Consider the following 22,514-nt stretch of genomic DNA (forward strand, 5'->3'; position numbering starts at 1 on the left):
ATGAAGTCATTGTTTTTAATAGCTGAGTAGTACTTTTTTGTTTAAATGTACCACATTCCTCTGTTGAAAGACATCTGGGGTCTTTCAAGCTCTGGCAATTATAAACAAGACTGCTATGATCATAGTAGAGCATGTGTCCTTACTACATGTTGGAGCATCTTCTGGGGTATATGCCCAGGAGCGGTTTAGTTGGGTCCTCAGGTAGTTTTATGTACAATTTTCTGAGGAACTGCCAGACCAATTTCCAGAGTGGTTATACCAACTTATAATGGAACAGTGCTTCTATTTCTCCACATTCTTGCCAGCATCTGCTGTCATCTGAGTTTTGATCTTAACCATTCTGACTGGTGTGAAGTGGAATCTCAGGGTCCTTGTGATATGCATTTCCCTGATTACTAAGGATGTTGAACCTTTCTTTAGCTGCTTCCTGGCCATTCCATATTCCTCAATTAAGAATTCTTTATTTAGCTCTGTATTCCATTTCTAATAGGGTTATTTGGTTCTCTGGAGTCTACCTTCTTGAATTCTTTGTATATATTGAATATTAGCCCTTTATTGGTTGTAGGATTGGTAAAGATATTTTCCCAATCTATTGGTTGCTGTTTTGTCCTTACAGAAACTTTACAATTTTATGTGGTCTTATTTGTCTATTGTTGATCTTAGAGCCATTGGTGTTCTAGACAAACTTATATATGCCTCACAAATTGTTTTGTAAAGTTATAGTGTGCTCTGAAAAGAATTAAGACATTTTTGTCTGTAGCATGACAATTTTAAAGACAGTTGTAAAGCATGCTAGACAGAAAAATGATTTACAATGCTTGAGCTTGTAATTATCATCAAACATGAATACTGAGTGAAAAAAGAATACTCACTTATCAGTGATTTTCTGCAATATGCTTGTATGAACAAATCATTTGTTTTGAATACACTGTCTTTCAGAATAGTAAGAGTTGTCTTAAAAAATCAAAATAAAACAAAAAAGATAAAACAACAACAACAACAACAACAACAACAACAAAACCCTATCCATTTGACACATAGGACTTCCATATATTTAAATAGATCTAATTTCATTGTTACAAGTAGCATTTCAAAGTCTTGATAAGTAGCAACCTAAGTATTTGTATTAGTCAGGTTTCATTCCTCTTGGAAAGTACTTATAAGTGCTAGTCATGATTGATCATATTCTATTAAGTGACTGAGATAATGTATGAATGATGAAACAATAAAGATATCCCCTTCTCTATTATATAGTGTGACAGCTCAATGTTATCTATAAATAGAGGTCACCTGCTTCTTAAGAAATTCTAGAGCAGCGGTCGCCATCTTGGTCCGAGACCCGCCGAACTTAGGAAATTAGTCTGAACAGGTGAGAGGGTGCGCCAGAGAACCTGACAGCCTCTGGAACAGGCAGAAGCACAGAGGGGCTGAGGCAGCACCCTGTGTGGGCCGGGGACAGCCGGCCACCTTCCGGGCCGGAGGACAGGTGCCCGCCCGGCTGGGGAGGCGACCTAAGCCACAGCAGCAGCGGTCGCCATCTTGGTCCGGGACCCGCCGAACTTAGGAAATTAGTCTGAACAGGTGAGAGGGTGCGCCAGAGAACCTGACAGCTTCTGGAACAGGCGGAAGCACAGAGGTGCTGAGGCAGCACCCTGCGTGGGCCGGGGACAGCCGGCCACCTTCCGGACCAGAGGACAGGTGCCCACCCGGCTGGGGAGGCGGCCTAAGCCACAGCAGCAGCGGTCGCCATCTTGGTCCGGGACCCGCCGAACTTAGGAAATTAGTCTGAACAGGTGAGAGGGTGCGCCAGAGAACCTGACAGCTTCTGGAACAGGCAGAAGCACAGAGGCGCTGAGGCAGCACCCTGTGTGGGCCGGGGACAGCCGGCCACCTTCCGGACCAGAGGACAGGTGCCCGCCCAGCTGGGGAGGCGACCTAAGCCACAGCAGCAGCGGTCGCCATCTTGGTCCCGGGACTCCAAGGAACTTAGGAATTTAGTCTGCTTAGGTGAGAGTCTGTACCACCTGGGAACTGCCAAAGCAACACAGTGTCTGAGAAAGGTCCTGTTTTGGGCCTTCTTCTTCGGCCAGGAGGAGGTCCAAATACAAGATATCTGCGCACCTTCCCTGTAAGAGAGCTTGCCAGCAGAGAGTGCTCTGAGCACTGAAACTCAGAGGAGAGAATCTGTCTCCCAGGTCTGCTGATAGACGGTAACAGAATCACCAGAAGAACAATCTCTAAACAGAGTCAACTATAACTACTAACTCCAGAGATTACCAGATGGCGAAAGGTAAACGGAGGAATCTTACTAACAGGAACCAAGACCACTCACCATCACCAGAACCCAGCACACCCACTTCGCCCAGTCCAGGGAACCCCAACACACCTGAGAACCTAGACCTAGATTTAAAAGCATATCTCATGATGATGGTAGAGGACATCAAGAAGGACTTTAATAAATCACTTAAAGAAATACAGGAGAACACTGCTAAAGAGTTACAAGTCCTTAAAGAAAAACAGGAAAACACAATCAAACAGGTAGAAGTCCTTACAGAAAAAGAGGAAAAAACATACAAACAGGTGATGGAAATGAACAAAACCATACTAGACCTAAAAAGGGAAGTAGACACAATAAAGAAAACTCAAAGCGAGGCAACACTAGAGATAGAAACCCTAGGAAAGAAATCTGGAACCATAGATTTGAGCATCAGCAACAGAATACAAGAGATGGAAGAGAGAATCTCAGGTGCAGAAGATTCCATAGAGAACATCGGCACAACAATCAAAGAAAATGGAAAATGCAAAAAGATCCTAACTCAAAATATCCAGGAAATCCAGGACACAATAAGAAGACCAAACGTACGGATAATAGGAGTGGATGAGAATGAAGATTTTCAACTCAAAGGTCCAGCAAACATCTTCAACAAAATTATTGAAGAAAACTTCCCAAATCTAAAGAATGAGATGCATATGAACATACAAGAAGCCTACAGAACTCCAAATAGACTGGACCAGAAAAGAAATTCCTCCCGACACATAATAATCAGAACATCAAATGCACTAAATAAAGATAGAATACTAAAAGCAGTAAGGGAAAAAGGTCAAGTAACATATAAAGGCAAGCCTATCAGAATTACACCAGATTTTTCACCAGAGACTATGAAAGCCAGAAGAGCCTGGACAGATGTTATACAGACACTAAGAGAACACAAACTGCAGCCCAGGCTACTATACCCAGCCAAACTCTCAATTATCATAGAGGGAGAAACCAAAGTATTCCACGACAAAACCAAATTCACGCATTATCTCTCCACGAATCCAGCCCTTCAAAGGATAATAACAGAAAAAAACCAATACAAGAACGGGAACAACGCCCTAGAAACAAGAAGGTAATCCCTCAACAAACCTAAAAGAAGACAGCCACAAGAACAGAATGCCACCTTTAACAACTAAACTAACAGGAAGCAACAATTACTTTTCCTTAATATCTCTTAACATCAATGGTCTCAACTCGCCAATAAAAAGACATAGACTAACAAACTGGCTACACAAACAAGACCCAACATTTTGCTGCTTACAGGAAACTCATCTCAGAGAAAAAGATAGACACTACCTCAGAATGAAAGGCTGGAAAACAATTTTACAAGCAAATGGTATGAAGAAACAAGCAGGAGTAGCCATCCTAATATCTGATAAGATTGACTTCCAACCCAAAGTCATCAAAAAAGACAAGGAGGGACACTTCATTCTCATCAAAGGTAAAATCCTCCAAGAGGAACTCTCAATTATGAATATCTATGCTCCAAATACAAGAGCAGCCACATTCACTAAAGAAACTTTAGTAAAGCTCAAAGCACACATTGCGCCTCACACAATAATAGTGGGAGACTTCAACACACCACTTTCACCAATGGACAGATCATGGAAACAGAAACTAAACAGGGACACACTGAAACTAACAGAAGTGATGAAACAAATGGATCTGACAGATATCTACAGAACATTTTCCCTAAAACAAAAGGATATACCTTCTTCTCAGCACCTCATGGTACCTTCTCCAAAATTGACCACATAATAGGTCACAAATCAGGCCTCAACAGATTCAAAAATATTGAAATTGTCCCATGTATCCTATCAGATCACCATGCACTAAGGCTGATCTTCAATAACAAAATAAATAACAGAAAGCCAACATTCACATGGAAACTGAACAACACTCTTCTCAATGATACCTTGGTCAAGGAAGGAATAAAGAAAGAAATTAAAGACTTTTTAGAGTTTAATGAAAATGAAGCCACAACGTACCCAAACCTTTGGGACACAATGAAAGCATTTCTAAGAGGGAAACTCATAGCTATGAGTGCCTTCAAGAAAAAACGGGAGAGAGCACATACTAGCAGCTTGACAACACATCTAAAAGCTCTAGAAAAAAAGGAAGCAAATTCACCCAAGAGGAGTAGACGGCAGGAAATAATCAAACTCAGGGGTGAAATCAACCAAGTGGAAACAAGAAGAACTATTCAAAGAATTAACCAAACGAGGAGTTGGTTCTTTGAGAAAATCAACAAGATAGATAAACCCTTAGCTAGACTCACTAAAGGGCACAGGGACAAAATCCTAATTAACAAAATCAGAAATGAAAAGGGAGACATAACAACAGATCCTGAAGAAATCCAAAACACCATCAGATCCTTCTACAAAAGGCTATACTCAACAAAACTGGAAAACCTGGACGAAATGGACAAATTTCTGGACAGATACCAGGTACCAAAGTTGAATCAGGATCAAGTTGACCTTCTAAACAGTCCCATATCCCCTAAAGAAATAGAAGCAGTTATTAATAGTCTCCCAGCCAAAAAAAGCCCAGGACCAGACGGGTTTAGTGCAGAGTTCTATCAGACCTTCAAAGAAGATCTAACTCCAGTTCTGCACAAACTTTTTCACAAGATAGAAGTAGAAGGTATTCTACCCAACTCATTTTATGAAGCCACTATTACTCTGATACCTAAACCACAGAAAGATCCAACAAAGATAGAGAACTTCAGACCAATTTCTCTTATGAACATCGATGCAAAAATCCTTAATAAAATTCTCGCTAACCGAATCCAAGAACACATTAAAGCAATCATCCATCCTGACCAAGTAGGTTTTATTCCAGGGATGCAGGGATGGTTTAATATATGAAAATCCATCAATGTAATCCATTATATAAACAAACTCAAAGACAAAAACCACATGATCATCTCGTTAGATGCAGAAAAAGCATTTGACAAGATCCAACACCCATTCATGATAAAAGTTTTGGAAAGATCAGGAATTCAAGGCCAATACCTAAACATGATAAAAGCAATCTACAGCAAACCAGTAGCCAACATCAAAGTAAATGGAGAGAAGCTGGAAGCAATCCCACTAAAATCAGGGACTAGACAAGGCTGCCCACTTTCTCCCTACCTTTTCAACATAGTACTTGAAGTATTAGCCAGAGCAATTCGACAACAAAAGGAGATCAAGGGGATACAAATTGGAAAAGAGGAAGTCAAAATATCACTTTTTGCAGATGATATGATAGTATATATAAGTGACCCTAAAAATTCCACCAGAGAACTCCTAAACCTGATAAACAGCTTCGGTGAAGTAGCTGGATATAAAATTAACTCAAACAAGTCAATGGCCTTTCTCTACACAAAGAATAAACAGGCTGAGAAAGAAATTAGGGAAACAACACCCTTCTCAATAGCCACAAATAATATAAAATATCTCGGCGTGACTCTAACGAAGGAAGTGAAAGATCTGTATGATAAAAACTTCAAGTCCCTGAAGAAAGAAATTAAAGAAGATCTCAGAAGATGGAAAGATCTCCCATGCTCATGGATTGGCAGGACCAACATTGTAAAAATGGCTATCTTGCCAAAAGCAATCTACAGATTCAATGCAATCCCCATTAAAATTCCAACTCAATTCTTCATGAATTAGAAGGAGCAATTTGCAAATTCATCTGGAATAACAAAAAACCGAGGATAGCAAAAACTCTTCTCAAGGATAAAAGAACCTCTGGTGGAATCACCATGCCTGACCTAAAGCTTTACTACAGAGCAATTGTGATAAAAACTGCATGGTACTGGTATAGAGACAGACAAGTGGACCAATGGAATAGAATTGAAGACCCAGAAATGAACCCACACACCTATGGTCACTTGATCTTCGACAAGGGAGCCAAAACCATCCAGTGGAAGAAAGACAGCATTTTCAACAATTGGTGCTGGCACAACTGGTTGTTATCATGTAGAAGAATGCGAATCGATCCATACTTATCTCCTTGTACTAAGGTCAAATCTAAGTGGATCAAGGAACTTCACATAAAACCAGAGACACTGAAACTTATAGAGGAGAAAGTGGGGAAAAGCCTTGAAGATATGGGCACAGGGGAAAAATTCCTGAACAGAACAGCAATGGCTTGTGCTGTAAGATCGAGAATTGACAAATGGGACCTAATGAAACTCCAAAGCTTCTGCAAGGCAAAAGACACTGTCTATAAGACAAAAAGACCACCAACAGACTGGGAAAGGATCTTTACCTATCCTAAATCAGATAGGGGACTAATATCCAACATATATAAAGAACTCAAGAAGGTGGACCTCAGAAAATCAAATAACCCCCTTAAAAAATGGGGCTCAGAACTGAACAAAGAATTCTCACCTGAGGAATACCGAATGGCAGAGAAGCACCTGAAAAAATGTTCAACATCCTTAATCATCAGGGAAATGCAAATCAAAACAACCCTGAGATTCCACCTCACACCAGTGAGAATGGCTAAGATCAAAAATTCAGGTGACAGCAGATGCTGGCGAGGATGTGGAGAAAGAGGAACACTCCTCCATTGTTGGTGGGATTGCAGGCTTGTACAACCACTCTGGAAATCAGTCTGGCGGTTCCTCAGAAAATTGGACATAGTACTACCGGAGGATCCAGCAATACCTCTCCTGGGCATATATCCAGAAGAAGCCCCAACTGGTAAGAAGGACACATGCTCCACTATGTTCATAGCAGCCTTATTTATAATAGCCAGAAACTGGAAAGAACCCAGATGCCCCTCAACAGAGGAATGGATACAGAAAATGTGGTACATCTACACAATGGAGTACTACTCAGCTATTAAAAAGAATGAATTTATGAAATTCCTAGCCAAATGGATGGACCTGGAGAGCATCATCCTGAGTGAGGTAACACAATCACAAAGGAACTCACACAATATGTACTCACTGATAAGTGGATACTAGCCCAAAACCTAGGATACCCACGATATAAGATACAATTTCCTAAACACATGAAACTCAAGAAAAATGAAGACTGAAGTGTGGACACTATGCCCCTCCTTAGAAGTGGGAACAAAACACCCATGGAAGGAGTTACAGAAACAAAGTTTGGAGCTGAGATGAAAGGATGGACCATGTAGAGACTGCCATATCCAGGGATCCACCCCATAATCAGCATCCAAACGCTGACACCATTGCATATACTAGCAAGATTTTATCGAAAGGACCCAGATGTAGCTGTCTCTTGTGAGACTATGCCGGGGCCTAGCAAACACAGAAGTGGATGCTCACAGTCAGCTAATGGATGGATCACAGGGCTCCCAATGGAGGAGCTAGAGAAAGTACCCAAGGAGCTAAAGGGATCTTCAACCCTATAGGTGGAACAACATTATGAACTAACCAGTACCCCTGAGCTCTTGACTCTAGCTGCATATGTATCAAAAGATGGCCTAGTCGGCCATCACTGGAAAGAGAGGCCCATTGGACACGCAGACTTTGTGTGCCCCGGTACAGGGGAACGCCAGGGCCAAAGGGGGGGAGTGGGTGGGTAGGGGAGTGGGGGTGGGTGGGTAAGGGGGACTTTTGGTATAGCATTGGAAATGTAAATGAGCTAAATACCTAATAAAAAAAAAAAAAAAAAAAAAAAAAGAAATTCTACACTTGGACAGAGTACATAGAATTTAATATGATCAGCTTTTCTAAGGAGAAGAATAATTTACTGTTCTGGTCAGAGATGTGTGACTAACATATCCAAACTTAAGTTATTTTAACTGAGATACTCAATTCAGTCTCTATTATTCACTATTGCTTTTGTTCCCTGCAGTATCTCAAGCACAGATGATGAAGTCTGACACCTTAAAGGTGATCAGAAATTTCTGTTGTATGAATTGAAAGAGATGTGTGTCTGTTCTGGGATGACTCATTACTGTCATTTTGGAAACCAAACAAGACATCCAGTACAGGCTAGCCATTAAACATTGATTTTAAAAATAACTCAGTGAAGAAAAGCACACAAGCAACTCTATTTTGTACCAATTTTTTCTTTTCTCTTATTTTTAGTAGGTTGAGGCTTTCTACCATATTTTAAAGGTTTACATAGTTTATTAAATAGTTTACACTCTACATGTTGAATTTATTCCCGTTAACTATGCAATAAATGATGTTTGGAGTGAACATATAATATGAACTATGCTGTTGGGGATGCATGTCTCTCTTGTTATCCAATTTTATCTGATATGTCTCACTGGGAAATGTTTCCAAAGGCAATAAAGGCTCACCTCAATTGATATGGAATTACAGTTGTTTAGGGTTGAAATCCAAAGGACATCAAAACAAATTCATGAAATTGTTTAATCAGAAAGCATCTTTGAACAGATACTTGCTCTGATTTCAATGTGTAAAATCCTCAATCATACCCAGGGGTACTCTTCATAGAGCAATGTTTGAACAGCAGCAATATCACCACCCATTTGAGAACTGTAAATTCTAATGCCAAGACTAGCTTCAGATTTCTAATTCTTTACCTTGTGTTTAGCAAGCAATGAACAATAAACAATAATCTGGACGTTTTTTTTTAATAAAAATACAGCCAAAATGAAATTAACAATTGTGTAATAAATTCCAGTGATAAATGGACACACAGGTCATATGGAACTAAAGTGGTAAGGATTTTGATTCTATACAAAAGTATTATAACATGACACATATATTACCATTTAGACCTGTTTTCCATTGAATCAATGTCAAAGTATAAAAATATGACAGAAAAAGTAAGGTTAGTAAGAAAAACTTATTTTCACATAATAGTTCAGTAATATAAACAGGAAAACAGAAAATTCTAGTCAAAAGTTAACATGTCTTTGAGGAAAAAAATGAACCCTCCTATCACCAAATGTCATGTCCATTGATAAATATGAAAAAAATACTTGTGATATAATCTACTTAAAATACCTTGAGTATTCTGGTAGCTCTGATATAGTAATAACAATGAAAATATTGCAGAAAAGAAGACAACTCTATATTCATTAGAAACATAACAAGTTGTTCTGACTTTTAAATGTTAGCAGCTGATCCTGAAATAAAATTTGAAGTTTAAAATATTAAAAATACAGACCAAGCCTCTTGACACATATTTGTATTATAAGACTCACAGTTTATGGTCTGTAAGCTCCAAGAAAGCCCCTACTGCAAAGTATCCTCTCTATGAATAACCAACTAAACAGACAGAGAGACACATGGATAAATTAAAGATTGATATAAAAATAAGTAAATCGATGGTGTTATTTAGAAAATGTTCTACCATAGAGCTTACATGTATAATTGGGTAAAGCAATTATAACATTAATAGCTATTGCTTTCTATTATAAAAAGTACAGAAATATGAATAGAAAACAAAAAACAAACTAATAAACAAAACACCTTAAGGGGTAGCTAAAGATTTCATTAGGTAGAGGCATTTGAGATCAAACCTGATGACCTAAGTTGGATCCATGAGACTCACATAGCATAAAGGGAGAACTGACTAATCCAAACATCACCTGACCTCCACTTATGAACCTCTCCAGGAATACACACAATTCAATAAGTATAATTTTAAACATTAGAAAAAACCCAAAAGTTTCATAGGTATTTTGAAACATACAGGGTTAAGTTAAAGAAAATAATTACTTCTGCCTGTTTTTTTTTAATTAAAAAATTTGACTATTGAAACATCTCTTTCCCATGGTTCTGTAACTTTTAAGAATTCCATATTAAAGCATAGAAAATACTTTTTGCATCTAATATGCACATGCTTGAGTTATATGGCTCTGAACTCAAGAGGGACTTTTACGAAATATAGAAAGAGATGTGAAAGACAATGTTCATAGTGATGCTTTTTTTTTTTTTATAGAAAGCTACAAAGAATTGTGTATATCCTTCCCAAAGCTAGGCCATAAACTATAACCTAAATCGATCTCTTACAACACACTGAAGATTGGATTTAAACCAAATTGGTATTTCATTGCCTAGGTTTTCTCCCATGAAACCAAAACATAGTTTCTCACTTCTCTGATGTCATGTTCACCACGGCCTTGGTAAGGACAGAAAACATTGTTCTTGCCTGTGGAATAAGCCCAGTGTGAGCCTCCACCAGTGTAGAGGGCTGCTGTGGACATCAGATTTATTTGTTTTTATAATATTGTATGTATTTTCATGATCCTCCAAGAATGTCCTTCTGATTAATGTCAGCAGCTCCATGATAATCAAAGACAGTCGAGTCCAGGAGGTGAAGGTTTGGCCAGTGTCTCAGGAAAATGGTAAACACTAAGGCCTTTAGGACAGCTCCTATGACAGTGGAAAAGAACTCTAAAAACATGAGTTCACCAAATGCCCCTTAACAGAAGAATGGATACAGAAAATGGGGTACATTTACACAATGGAGTACTACTGAGCTATTAAAAACAATGAACTTATGAAATTCTTAGGAAACTGAATGTATCTGGAGGATATTATCCTGAGTGAGGTAACCCAATCACAAAAGAACACACATGATATGCACTCACTGATAAGTGGATATTAGCCCAGAAATTTAGAATACCCAAGATACAATTTATAAAACACATGAGACTCAAGAAAAAGAAAGACAAAAGTGTAGATACTTCATTCCTTCTTAGAATGGGGAACAAATTACCCATGGATGGAGTTACAGAGGCAAGGTTTGGAGCAGAGGCTGAAAGAATGAATATCCAGAAACTGCCCCCCTTGGGGATCCACCACATAAACAACCACCAAACCCAGACACTAGGCAGATGCCAACAAGAGCCTGCTGACAGGAGCCTGATATACCTGACCCCTGGGAGTATCTGCCAGCGCCTGGCAAATACAGATGTGGATGCTCACAGTCATCCATTGGCCGGAGCACAAGGTCCCCAATTAAGGAGCCAGAGAAATACCCAGGGAGCTAAGTGGGACTGAAGCCCCATAGAAGGAAAATCAGTAAGAACTAACCAGTACCCACAGAGTTCTTCGGAACTATACCACCAATCAAAGAAAACACATAGTGGAGCATGTGGCTCTAGCTAAATATGTAGCAGAGAATGGCCTAGTTGGTCATCAATGGGAGGAGAGACCCTTGTTCTTTTGATGGCTCTATGCCCAGGTATAGAGGAATGCCAGGACTAGGAATGGGAGTGGGTGTGTTGGAGTACAGGGAGTGAGAAGATAAGGGATTTTCAGAGGGAAAATTAGGAAAGGGGATAATATTTGAAATGTAAATAAAGAAAATACCTAATAAGGAAAAAAAATGAGTTCAAAAGTATATGACTTCTCATCTATGCAAAAACATAAGGATGAAATATGAATTATATAAGGGGCTTTACAGTTCTAAAGGGACAGAGGAAGCTGTACTAAGTATCAGAAAGATACCAAAGAAGGAGATAAAGAGATTTATGGAATGATGTTCTAAAGGCAAGATCAGACCTAGCTAAGTTATTGTTGGTGTTTGTTTCTTTGATTATGCTTACAAGTGCAGGCAGATTTCAGAGTTCAGTCAGCATGGGACAAAGCTAATTTAGGCGCAGTTGTAGTCAATATGGTAATTTCAGGACAAGGTCCCACCCAGTTATGTTGCAGACAGACCTCTGAATTCTTTGCAATGAAAAAGAAAAAGAAAGAAAGAAAGAAAGAAAGAAAGAAAGAAAGAAAGAAAGAAAGAAAGAAAGAAAGAAAGAAAGAAAAGGGAAGGGAAGGGAAGGGAAGGGAAGGGAAGGGAAGGGAAGGAAAGGAAAGGAAAGGAAAGGAAAGGAAAGGAAAGGAAAGGAAAGGAAAGGAAAGGAAAGGAAAGGAAAGGAAAGGAAAGGAAAAGAAAGGGAAGGAAAGGAAAGGAAAGGAAAGGAAAGGAAAGGAAAGGAAAGGAAAGGAAAGGAAAGGAAAGGAAAGGAAAGGAAAGGAAAAAGAAAAAGAAAAAGAAAAAGAATGCACTTGCTGTCCTTTATCAAAGGGTCAAGGGACTAAGGTCAGAGAATGCTGATTGAGTGACTGTCAAGAGAGAACCTGGAATAACGGAACTGATATGCAAATAAAAGATTGGGCTTTGGGTCTGCATGGAGATGACCTAGCAGAAAGTGATAGAAGTTCTCTAATTTTTTTCTAGTGACAGCTGAGCTGTCTGGAGATTTCTGCACAGAAAACACAGCTCTTCAAAAAAAATTTTTTTTTTCTAACAGGATTTCTGATTTTTGTTCAGAAGATCCATGGTGAGTGAACACAGCTCTTTTAGAATGTTTTATAGCTCTTTTAGAATTTTCTTTTCTAGTACAGATTCTGACCTTGGTCAGAAATCCCTAGAATTACTTAGAGAGCAAACACAGCTCTTTTAGAATTTTTTCTAGGAGCTATCTGGAGAAGACTGTCTGAAAAGCAAAAACATCTTGATTAGAATTTTTTATTTTTTGTCTCTGGCTTTCTGATTTTGATTGGAAAACCCAAGAACTACTAAGAGGCCTGTGACAGGCTGACACCATGACAAGGTTCAAACTGGCCACTCAGGAGACTAGGTCTAAACTTCTGTTTGCCAGTTCTGGGCAAGTCCAGGCAAGGAAGTCACTGGAATAACCACAGGCAAAAGGAAGAATTGGGAAGAGAGGCCCCTTGGTCTTGCAAACTTTATATGCCCCAGTACAGGGGAACACCAGGGCCAAGAAGTGGGAGTGGGTGGGTAGGAGAGCGGGGGCGGGGAGGAAGGTATGGGGGACTTTTGGGATAGCATTTGAAATGTAAATGAAGAAAATACCTAATAAAAAATTGGAAAAAAAGAAGAAAATGTAAAAATGAGAACAGAAACAGAAAAAAAAAAGAAAGAAAAAAGAAAAAAGAAAGAAAAAAGAAAGAAATGCCCAGCAGAAGCTGCCCTATCTGCTACCTGGCCTGAGGCAAGAACAGTGATAACAATTTCCAGGCTTCCCTAGCAAGTTTCCCGTGCTGCAAACCACCCACACCCCTGCCATAGAGCAATGGCTATGGAATGTTCCAAGAGCCCTACCCAATTCCAAAGACTCCCATACCCCTAAAAATCTGCCCAGTCAAGACAAAGGTCATCTGCCCCTCATCTGCTTTAAATTGCACTGGAGAGCTTACCTGGGCATCCTCATCTTGGTAAATGTAGACCACCATATGCTGGTCTTCTGCAGAATAGAAAGCTCTTTGATTTTGTATATTATTTGAGTCTGGGGTATTGTTCTTTGGCAAATCATAGGCCCTTACATTACCTTTAAAGTTTTTCTAACAGAATTTCTGATTTGGTCAGATGATCCAAGAATTATTTTATAACAGCTTTTCTAACCTTGGCCAGTAAACCCATGAGCTATCCAGAGAGCTTTTAGAATTCTGACTAGCAAAAAGAGCTGTCTTGAGCAGAAAGGAAATTGCCTCAACCAGAGAGTTTTTATTATAGCAAGATAATAAAGCTGTCTAGAGCAGTGCAGAACACAGAGAAAGACGTTTGGGAAGCCATCTCAACACAACATAAGCTACCAGCTTGGACCCATGATTTTGAATCTTTTGTTTTTGTTGCTCCTCCACCCTCCATCTCTCAGGAACCCAGTCCTAGCTGAGGCTGGTTCTTGGCACTCTGCCATGATAGTCTTTGTAAATACCTTTAGATAGTTTTTAGAGAGCATATTTGGCAATTTGATTCAACTGGAAATCACCTAGGCAGTTAGTAACACATGGATCTTTATATCTGACAAGCTGTTTGGGTGATAAATGCCATGAAGGAAAGCAGGTGAAGGATGAGCACCTAATCCATATGTATGTCGTCCCATCCAATCCCATTGTACCCTGATACAAAAAGATGTGAGCATAAGCTTACTAGGCAGGCTTGATTTCTCTTATCCCATCTGGTTCCTGCCATTAAAAGGTGAACAAGATTTTTATGACCCAGTCTCCTGTAATAGGAATATTCTGTGACAGTACTGTGAAATGGAAGAAGCCAACCATTGGTTGAAATCCCTGAAACTGTAAGGCTAAATGAATCCTTTTTTCCTTAAAGAAGTTGCTTTTACTGGGTCATAGTGATAAAAACATCCTTAAACCAGTGTAATAAAACTATCAAATCTACCAGAAGAGGAGGATTCCTATCATCTTCAGGTCAATCCTGCCTTATGTTTTTGCTACTGGTTAATAAGCAAAGCTGTGTCAAAGCAATGGATTTCAACGTCTTTTCTTTATTTTTCACATTATCATTTACCCATCATAAATTTCAGTGGACATTTGTTGATTAATCATGTTTCCTAGAATGTATTTGACCTGACATTGTATCAGTTTTAACCTGGCCTTTGCCTATGCCATTTTGTCTCATTCAGATTTTATATTTTCTGTGTTATTATTTTATGTATATGTTTTCTAACTCTGATGTAAATGGCTTGCTTTCTTTAGTCCACTAATTTTTTGTTTGTTTACTTGTTTGTTTTTTTCAGGACAGGGTTTCTCTGTATAGCCCTGGCTGTCCTGGAACTCACTTTGTAGACCAGGCTGGCCTCAAACTCAGAAATCCACCTGCCTCTGCCTCCCAAGTGCTGGGATTAAAGGCATGTGCCACCACACCTGGCTAGTCCACTAATTTTTTAACATTAAATTTAATATACATTTTCCTCCTTATATGTGAGACATTTTGATCAGTAGGTGATGCATGCTGTATTCACTTTTGCCTGCTGTCTAGTATGATTTCTTAGGTTTAACTGAAACATGTTCATGTATTACATGAATGACATTGAAAAAAAATATTTTTGGAATAAACAAACGTGTAACAAGTAGCAGGGGACTGTGTAAGATGTGAGCTAAAATGTAAACATGATTTTCTTTAAAAATGGTCTATTTACATACATAAATAGTTATCATAAACTATACTATGTATAGTACTAAATTAGAATGAAAATAAAGTTCAAGTTAAGCCATTACAACAATCCTACAGACATCAATAGTTATTTAGGTGATGTTTTTCTAGCTATGAAGAATTTACTTTTATAATTTCTGGTCTATAAAATAACATAATTCACTGTTATGTTTTATTTATATTCTGCACTACTACGTGTCTATTTGATCTGTTATTTTATCATATTATATTAGCATATCACATGATAATAACTTTTCTCTAAAAATAGGGAATGCTATTATGTGTAAGCACACTGGCAATTGAACATTTGCCAAGACTTGTGTTGTGTTGAAAAAGCATCAGATGTTTCTCTTACATTCAATTTTTTTTGTAGAATGAAAATACCAGTGTCTGCAATACTATTGATTCAACTTTTAGACCTTCTCTACTTCAAATAATTCTGTAGAATAAACCACTCTATTCATGGGTCATGATCTATATTTTGATCAATAGAATTAGAGGAAGAAAATATGGCAGAAAATGTATTATTTTAGTATACCACAAATCACTAAAAGGTTTATAAAACTTAAGCACCTAAAATTATGAAAAAAATCTGTCTTCTCAAATCTTTGTGGTTTTTGTACCAGAGTAAATATTGTTTTGGTGACAGAATAAGGTTAATATAAGTCTTGGGAAATAAATTAAGAAACTAAAACCTCATTATTGAAGGTAACAAAATTCAGGTTGCAATGCCAATAAGGATAAATAAATTTTAAAATATTGTTTTACTATTTTAAGAAGTTAAAACATGATTGAACTTTTCAAATTTGAAATAAATTTCTAATAACCCTTTTTAATCTCTGTATAGGTAACAATTGCAAGGCTAATGCAAATGCTGATTTTTAAGCCTTTCTTAGTTCCTCTGATAATATAGTTGTTACAGTCTTAGATGTTGCAACACACAAGACAGAATTCTTTTTTCTTCTTTTCTCCTTCTTGCTGTCTCTTTTTTTTTCTTTCTTTTGTAGCTCTTCTGACTCTAATCATAAAATTCATTCTTATTAAATGAGATAATGTACTCTAATATTAATTCCTTTTAAAAATGAATAGCTATATAGCATTATTTTAGTTTCTCTAGATAAATTAAATTTCTTTAGGCCAACTATGGCTTCTGCTCAACCAGTAATTAGCAATAGTGTTCATAGCACCAGCAGGAACTTTCTCAAGAAAAATTCCTCTGAATGAAGTAGTGAATGAGAGATTGGCCATGAATTAAAGACACTTATGTATTAAGTCTAGTCCATTTCTTGCTGTTAGAACCTAAAGAATGCTATAGATAATTGCTTCTGTACAGAAGACCTTGTGACTTACCATTGCTTTGTCTTATAGTGTACTGATACAATATCTTCAGCTCTCTTTTTTCCATCCCTATTATTTTTCCCCAATAATATGTTTAATATTATCTTTATTTTTAAGTTAAAAAATATTAGTGAGGAAATGATTGATTATCAATTGTTGGCATTTCTGGTTAGGCAAAACATCATATACCCTACTCTAGGGCTCTTCCACAACTATCATGTGAACATATCAACTCTCTACCCATTGTGTAATCACTACACAGTCAAATGTTTCTGATTCGTATGTATACACATGAAAAATGTAGTTTGAGAGGTTTAGGAACAGTGATTAGAAAGTGATTTTTTTTTAAAGACGAGACTGTGACTCGTAGAAATGGCTCAACAGTTAAAGGCACAGACTATGAAGAAGGTTGAGGACCTGGGTTTGCATGATCTATGCACAAGAAAGAGTAAATAGAGAGAATAAGCAATCAACTTCCAAGGATTGTTATAGTGGTTTGCATGAGAATGGTTCCCATCAGTTAATACATTTGAATGATTAGATCCCTGTCTGTGGGTTGCTGGTGAGAATTAGGAGGTGTGGCCTGGCTGGAAAGGATGTGCCCGTGGAAGTGAGTTTTGAGAGTACAAAAGCCCACACCAGGACCATTCCTTTTCTGTCTCCACCACCTGCCTGTGAATCCAGTTGAAAGCTGTCAGCTATGACCATACCTTTCTGCTTCCCTCAGTGAAGATAATGAATTAACTCTGTGAAACTGTCAGCAAGCCTCCATTTAAAAGCTTTCCTTTATAAGAGTAGCCTGCAGAAGATGGCCTAGTTGGTCATCATTGGGAAGAGAGGCCCTTTGGTCTTGCAAACTTTATATGCCTCAGTAAAGGGGAACACCAGGGCCAAGAAGTGGGAGTGGATGGTTAGGGGAAGGGGGAGGAGGTTAGGGTACTTTTGGGATAGCATTTGAAATGTAAATGAAGAAAATACCTAATAAAAATAAATTAAAAAAAAAAAAAGATGGGAGACTAGACCTGGTTGGCACTGTAAAGAACCACGCAGACTGAAGAAGAAAAGCTTCCTGGAAAAAAAAAAAAAAAAAAAGAGTAGCCTTAGTCATTGTAGCTGTTCACAACTATACAACAGTAACTAATAAAGTTGCTTTCTGATCTCTACACAAATTCCATGGCACATATTTCTGTGTGCACATGGACATGCACATGAATAAATAAATCAACATAGATGATAAGATTACTGAGAGATACTAAGGTACTTCAGCTCTCTCTATTACTTTATTACACTCTTATTATCTTTTCCCCCAATAATTTGTCTAACCATATCTTTATACTTTAAATTAAAAAATTGTGAGGAAATTATAGATTTTTCACTAATTAGTCTTCCTGGTCTATCTGTGTTACTTATTAGTAGTTAATCTGAATGCATAACATAGCCTTGCTTACTTGTATAAAATTCCAGAGATTTCAGAAAAAGAAGACCTATATTGAAGGAAGTAAAAAGGGAAATGAAAGGCATGAGCATGATGGAATCATCCAGGTACTAAAAATATATCTTATGAGGCTAATAGCTAATGGATATTCAATAAATTGTGCTGATTAATAAATGAGCTTTAAAAGAAGAGTGATTATTAGCATCTTAATGAAGTACAATAACCTTATTAAGAAATTAACCGCCTCATTTCTTTCCTTTAGGCATCTCATAAATAATAAAGTTTATGTTGCATCTACATTCAAGGAGGGTATATAAAACTGAGTCCTTAGAGATCTTTTGGGACTTAAAAAGCTTTTGATTCTCAGCAGTCTCAGAACTGATGTGTTTTGATTCCTCCTGTGCAATACTGAATGCAAATTATAGAGAATAAAAAATACCTGAACATGTAATTAAAATTTGATTTAAAATAATTTAAATAAAGGAAGAAAAAAGGCTAAATTTGTTTTTATAGAATAATGTGTTATTAATGCATATATTTACTTGGCTATATTAAAAGATATAATTAGTTAAAATAGTCCCTTATATGTGAGTTATATGCACATACAGATAAACCAAGAAGTGCTGTCATTAGACATAATCTAGTTTGTAGAAAACTAAAGAAAATGAAATCAAACCTTCCATTGATCACTATGAATGAAAACTTAGCACAAAACTGACCATTTTATGATAAAACCTTGAATATTTAATGGACCTTAAGAGTAAAATCAGTGTTAGAGTATGTAACAATATTTCTACATCAACATCTTTTTCATCGTCAATACCCAGCGAAAGTTATAAGCATGTAGAGAAACTTTAAATTGTGGAACTCTTCAGTATATTGCCAGCATGATTCTGTCTTAACAGTTAAATATTACCAAGGTGTGTCATCTTTACACAGCAGTATTGGCTGAGGTACATAGATGTGCAGAGATATAGTTATGCAAGGTTTATGGTCTGATAAAAGTAGTTACTTGGAGATGAGGACAAAAGTTTTAAAGACCAATATGACAAATGCATAAGTGCAGGTATTATACTGATTATAACAGAAATCTGGTCCCAGTCCATCTGAAGTACACATAAACAGCAAAACCCAAACTGAAGGAATAAACATTTAGGGATTACATAGGAAGTGTTAACACCCATAAGTGGATGCTTACTGTGAAGACTGTGAAGATATTTGCTTTGAAGAAGACTCTGTAAGTCTGTGCAAAGAGCCTGAGAGTACTTAGTATGAAGACTGACGACCAGCCAGAGGCGTTCTCCTGTAGACAAGAGGATAATTTTGATTTGCTAAGAAAAATATGCATCCTATGCTATCGATTTCAAAAAATATTGGACCTTTTTATTGAAACATTATGCAGAACAAATATAGTTATGGTTTGGATATCAACACTAGCACTATACCACAAAAAACATATTTTAAAAAGCAAAAATTCATAAATTCATTGTTTTTAATACCTAATTATTACTCCATTGTGTAAATGTACCACATTTTCTGTTTCGATTCCTCTGTTAAGGGACATATGGATTCTTTCCAGCTTTTGACTATTATAAATAAGGCTGATATTAACATAGTGGAGCATGTGTCCTTATTACAAGTTGGAATATCTTCTGGGTATATGCCCAAGAATGGTATGGCTGAATCTTCCAATAGTACTATGCCCAATTTTCTGAGGAACCACCAAACTGATTTCCAGAGTATTTGTACAAGCTTGCAATCCCACCAGCAATGGAGGAGTGTTCCTCTTACCCCACATCTTTACCAGCTTCTGCTGTTACCTGAATTTTTGATCTTAGCCATTCTGACTGATGTGAGCTGGAATCTCAGCGTTCTTTTGATTTCCATATCCCTGATGATTAAGGATATTGAACATTTTTTTCAGGTGTTCCTCAGCCATTCAGTACTCCTAGGTTGAGATATTTTTTTAGCTCTGTACCCCATTTTTAATAGAGTTATTTGGTTTTCTAGCATCCAACTTCTTAAGTTTATATATTGGATATTAGTGATATTAGTCCCCTATCACATTTAGGATTGGTAAAGATCCTAAGTGAGGTAACCCTATCACAAAGAACACACAAGATACATACTCACTGATAAATAGATATTAGCCCAGAAACTTAGAATACCCAAGATACAGTTTGTAAAACAAATGAAATTCAAGAAGGAAGACCAAAGAGCAGATACTTCATCCCTTCTTAGAATGGGGAACAAAATCCCATGGAAGGCATTACAGAGACAAAGTTCAGAGCTGAGACTGAAGGAAGGACTATTGAGTGTCTGCCCCACCCAGGGATCCATCCCATAAACAACCACCAAACCCAGACACTACTGCATATACCAACAAGGTTTTGCTGACAGGACCCTGATATAGCTGTCTCCTGTGAGACCATGCCAGTGCCTGGCAAATATAGAAGTGGATGCTCACAGACCTCTATTGGATGTAACACAGGGTCTTCAATTAAGGATCCAGAGAAAGTACTGAAGGAGCAGAAGGGGTCTGCAATCCTATAGGAGGAACAACAATAAGAACGAATCAGGTCCCCCAGAGTTCGTGTCTCTAGCTGCATATGTAGCAGCGGATGGCCTAGTAAGCCATCAATTGGCCTAGAGGCCCTTGGTCTTGAGAAGATTATATGCACCTCTATAGGGGAATTCCAGGGCCAGGAAGTAGGGACTAGGTGGTTTGGGGATCAGGGGAAGGGGGGGGGGAGGGTATAGGGAATTTTTGAAGAGGAAACTAGGAAAGGGAATAGCATTTGAAATGTAAGTGAAGAAAATGTCTAATTTAAAAAAAAAAAAAAAGATGTAAAAATTCCATAAGGTAAATTCCTGGGCAGAGGTCGTAGCATGGTCCACCCAGAACTTAAAGCAAACTTTCAAAAACTACATGCTACATTTAACTTCTCCCATAAGTGAACTCCCTCATTGGGTGTCCGGTGAATAGTTATCAGTCTTGAAACCATATTCAGAGACAGAAAAAAAAAAGCTCAGCCTATTGAATTCATATAGGTTTGTACATACCCATAAAATACACACACACACACACACACACACACACACACACACACACACACACATTTAACAACAATACTATTACTACTACTACTACTACTAAATAATAATAATAATAATAATAATAATAATAATAATAATAATAATACAATGGTCTCAAACTGAGATTTTAGAGGCATGGAGGGAGGGGTTGTTTATGTGAGGGAGAAAATGAAGGGGGGAAGTAATGCAATTCTCTTTAAATTAATAATGTATTATAAAATAATATAAAACCTGCAGTCCATGAGAGTGCAAAAGTGAGTCAAGTTCAGTCCTGGAAACTTATAATACTCTAACTTCCTATAGGAAAGATAGTAACGATTTGATCAATAGTGAGGAGATAGATTATGTGGTTTAATCAACTAAAAACTACTTAATCATTTGCAGATACTGAGCATGTCAGTGAAACTCTTCCTTCCCATGTACATCCTCTTGAATTTCCTGTAAAAGCAAAGGTTATTTTATCAGACAGTTAGCTGCATATAAACTAGCAAACCATTTAACAGCATTCCAATCTTATTCTAGCATCTAGAATCTAGCATCAAGAATCTAGATGTTAGAACTCTTGCATAAGTTAGAACTTTTGAGCTCTGAAATAAGTTATTTAGTTCTTTAGAAACAAAATGTGTGGCTTTTTCTTGAACTCCTATAGTACACTGTAAAGAGAGAAATTGTTTGAGAATGAAAGTATAATCAAAAGAAACCAGAGGGACAGGAAAGTTTCCCATGGTGATTTGAGTAAGAATGGTCCTCATAGGCTGGCATATTTGACTGGTTGGCCAACAAGGAGTGGCACTATTTAAAAGGATTAGGAGGTATGGACTAGTTGGACAAAGTATGTCATTAGGGTTGTCCTTTGAGGTTTCAAAAAATCCCATGCTAAGCTGCTTGCTGATATGTAGAAATCTCAACTACTTCTCCAGCTCCATCTATGCTTGCATGCCTCCACACACCGCACCTTAATGATTATTGGAAACTGTAAGCAAGTCTCAATTAATGCCTTTTCTTTTCAAAGTTGCAGTGGTCCTGGTGTTTCTTCACAGCAGTAGAACACTGACTGAAACAAGGCCTTTCCAGTTAAGAGCACCTGATGCTTTTGCAGAGAACCTATTTTCAGCTTCTAGCATGGCAGCACATACACCCACAGCCCTGACAAACACAAACGCACAATGGCTTAAAACTAGAAGTAAGTTCATTTTCAAGGTATACAACAGCTTTTTCTCGCCTTCTTGGGTACCAGACATACACATACATGCATATAGCAAAACACTTTTACTCAAATATATATATTTACTCTATATATATATATATATATATAGAGAGAGAGAGAGAGAGAGAGATGATAGATATTTTTTTAAAAAGCACATAGTAGTATTAAGAAATTTTATAAATAAATCTGTTTTTAAAAGCACATCATAATGTTAAGAAAATTTTCTATCATGATTAAAAAAGTGAGCAAGTTCAT

Source organism: Mus musculus, chromosome 2, assembly GCF_000001635.26.
Source record: "Mus musculus strain C57BL/6J chromosome 2, GRCm38.p6 C57BL/6J".
In the NCBI taxonomy this organism is placed as follows: domain Eukaryota; kingdom Metazoa; phylum Chordata; class Mammalia; order Rodentia; family Muridae; genus Mus; species Mus musculus.